The 3,642-nt window shown below is 41.4% G+C and overlaps 1 non-coding gene across 1 annotated transcript; it reads left to right on the forward strand.

Annotated features, from left to right (window-relative positions):
* The first annotated feature begins 3,080 nt into the window (after nucleotides 1-3,080).
* Nucleotides 3,081-3,188, forward strand: LOC148573590 (small nucleolar RNA R71). The gene has a single exon (XR_015906844.1). It is a non-coding gene; the product is annotated as a small nucleolar RNA R71 (small nucleolar RNA).
* Nucleotides 3,189-3,642: the final 454 nt, after the last annotated feature.

A 3,642-nucleotide genomic window follows, 5' to 3' on the forward strand; every position in this document is an offset into this window, starting at 1 on the left:
TTTCAAGGATGAATTTGAAACCATGTACTTCTTGTTCTTTTGTAATTAAAACATTTTTCATTCAAGAGAGGTGATGGATTCATATTCATAACTTTAAGGCATAGACATTTAGACACTAATGATCATGTAATAAGACACAAATATAAATAAACATAAAGCTCAAAAATCGAAAAACAGGAAAATAAATAAATAAGGAGATTAAGGAATGAGTCTACCTTAGTGAGGGTGGCGTCTTCCTCTTCTTGAAGAACCAATGGTGCTCTTGAGCTCCTCTATGTCTCTTCCTTGTCTTTCTTGCTCCTCCTTCATGGCTCTTTGATCTTCTCTGATTTCATGGAGGATGATGGAGTGCTCTTGGTGCTACACCCTTAGTTGTCCCATGTTGGAACTTAATTCTCCTAGGGAAGTGTTGATTTGTTCCCAATAGTTTTGTGGAGGGAAGTGCATCCCTTGAGGCATCTCAGGGATTTCTTGGTGAGGAATCTCCTCATGCTCATGTTTAGGTCCATGATCTCTTGTTTGCTCCATCCTTTTCTTAGTGATGGGCTTGTGAGATGAATTTTTCCGTTTTCCATGACTCAGAGGTGGAAGCAATTGCCTTCTCTTTCCTCTTTCTAGAGGTTTCTCTGGCCTTAGGTGCCATAAATGGTTATAGAAAAACAAAAAACTATGCTTTTACCACACCAAACTTAAAATGTTTGCTCGTCCCCGAGCAAAAGAAGAGAGAAAGTAGTAGAAGAAGAAGAAGAATGGAGGAGAGGGAAAGAGATATGTGAATTCGGCTAAGGGGGTATGATGTGTGAAAAGGAAGGAGTGATGGTTTGAATTTGAGTGGGTGGGTATAGGTGGGTTGTATGATGGTTGTGGAAGAGGTATGGAGGTGATTGGTGAAGGGTATTTGGGGAAGAAAGTTATGAAAGGGTGTGAAGAGGAGAGAAGAAGATGTGGGGATCCTGTTGGGTCCACAGATCCTGTGGGGTCAAGGACTTAACATCCCTGCTCCAATTAGGCGTATAAAACGCCCTTGCTGTGCAATCCTGGCGTTTAACGCCAGACTGCTGCCTGTTTCTGGCGTTAAATGCCCAAATGTAGCTTGTTTCTGGCGTTTAACGCCAGGTAGATGCTTGTTTCTGGCGTTAAACGCCAGCTTGGTGCCTGTTTCTGGCGTTAAACGCCGGACAGATGCTTGTTTCTGGCGTTTAAACGCCAGACTGTTCTCCTCCAGAGTGTGCTATTTTTCATTCTATTTTTCACTCTGTTTTTGATTTTTCAGTAGTTTTTGTGACTTCATATGATCATCAACCTAAAGAAAACATAAAATAACTATGGAAAATAAATAAATATAATTAGATAACATTGGGTTGCCTCCCAACAAGCGCTTCTTTAATGTCAATAGCTTGACAGTGAGCTCTCATGGAGCCTCACAGATGTTCAGAGCAAGGTTGGAACCTCCCAACACCAAACTTAGAGTTTGAATGTGGGCGTTCAACACCAAATTTAGAGTTTAACTTTGGGGGCTTTGGTTGACTCTGTAGTGAGAGAAGGTTTTCATGCTTCCTCTCCATGGTTACAGAAGGAGATCCTTGAGTTTTAATCACAAGGTTGTCCTCATTCAGTTGAAGGACTAATTCTCCTCTGTCCACATCAATCACAGCTCTTGCTGTGGCTAGGAAGGGTCTTCCAAGGATGATGGATTCATCCTCATCCTTCCCAGTATCCAGGATTATGAAATCAGCAGGGATGTAAAGGCCTTCAACCTTTACTAGCACGTCCTCTACTAGTCCATAAGACTGTTTTCTTAAGTTGTCAGCCATCTCTAATGAGATTCTGGCAGCTTGCACCTCAAGGATTCCCAGTTTCTCCATTACAGAGAGTGGCATGAGGTTTATCCCTGACCCAAGGTCACATAGAGCCTTCTCAAAGGTCATGGTGCCTATGGTACAAGGTATTAAGAACTTTCCAGGATTCTGTTTCTTCTGAGGCAATGTCAGTTGATCCAGATCACTCAGTTCATTGATGAGCAAGGGAGATTCATCTTCCCAAGTCTCATTACCAAATAATTTGGCATTCAGCTTCATGATTGCACCAAGGTACTTGGCAACTTGCTCTTCAGTAACATCTTCATTCTCTTCAGCAGAAGAATACTCATCAGAGCTCATGAATGGCATAAGGAGGTTCAATAGAATCTCTATGGTCTCTAGATGAGTCTCAGATTCCTTTGTTTCCTCAGAGAGAAATTCCTTGTTGATCACTAGACGTCCCAGGAGGTCTTTCTCACTGGGATTCACGTCCTCTCCCTCCCTTATAGGTTCGGCCATGATAGTTAAATCAATGGCCTTGCACTCTCTTTTTGGATTCTCTTCTGTATTGCTTGGGAGAGTACTAGGAGGAGTTTCAGTGACTCTTTTACTCAGCTGGCCCACTTGTGCCTCCAAATTTCTAATGGAGGATCTTGTTTCATTAATGAAACTTAAAGTGGCCTTAGATAGATCAGAGACTATATTTGCTAAGCTAGATGGATTCTGCTCAGAATTCTCTGTCTGTTGCTGAGTGGATGATGGAAAAGGCTTGCTATTGCTAAACCTGTTTCTTCCACCATTATTAAAGCCTTGTTGAGGCTTTTGTTGATCCTTCCATGAGAAATTTGGATGATTTCTCCATGAGGGATTATAGGTGTTTCCATAGGGTTCACCCATGTAATTCACCTCTGCTATTGCAGGGTTCTCAGGATCATAAGCTTCTTCTTCAGAAGATGCCTCTTTAGTACTATTGGATGATTCCTTCAATCCATTCAGACTCTGAGAGATCATATTGACTTGCTGAGTCAATATTTTATTCTGAGCCAATATGGCATTCAGAGTATCAATTTCAAGAACTCCCTTCCTCATGGGCGTCCCATTATTCGCAGGATTCCTTTCAGAAGTGTACATGAACTGGTTATTTGAAACCATGTCAATGAGTTCTTGAGCTTCTGCAGGTTTTTTCTTTAGGTGAATGGATCCACCTGCAGAATGATCCAGTGACATCTTTGATAACTCAGATAGACCATCATAGAATATATCCAGGATGATCCATTCTGAAAGCATGTCAGAAGGACACCTTTTGGTCAGTTCCTTATATCTCTCCCAAGCTTCATAGAGGGATTCACCTTCCTTTTGTCTGAAGGTTTGAACATCCACTCTAAGCTTGCTAAGCTTTTGAGGAGGAAAGAACTTGGCTAAGAAAGTTGTGACCAACTTATCCCAAGAGTTCAGGCTATCCTTGGGTTGAGAGTCCAACCATATTCTAGCTCTGTCTCTTACAGCAAATGGGAAAAGCATAAGCCTGTAGACCTCGGGATCAACCCCATTGGTCTTAACAGTATCACAGATCTGTAAGAATTCAGTTAAGAACTGAAAAGGATCTTCAGATGGAAGTCCATGAAACTTGCAGTTCTATTGCATCAGAGAAACTAATTGAGGTTTAAGCTCAAAGTTGTTTGCTCCAATGGCAGGAATTGAGATGCTTCTTCCATGTAAATTGGAATTTGGTGCAGTAAAGTCACCAAGCATCTTCCTTGCATTATTATTATTTTCGGCCATGTTGTCTTCTTTTTCGAAAAATTCTGTCAGATTTTCTCCAGAGAGTTGTGCTTTAGCTTCC

This window comes from Arachis ipaensis, chromosome B2 (assembly GCF_059453495.1).
Source record: "Arachis ipaensis isolate K30076 ecotype BB chromosome B2, ASM5945349v1, whole genome shotgun sequence".
NCBI classification, from domain to species: Eukaryota; Viridiplantae; Streptophyta; class Magnoliopsida; order Fabales; family Fabaceae; genus Arachis; species Arachis ipaensis.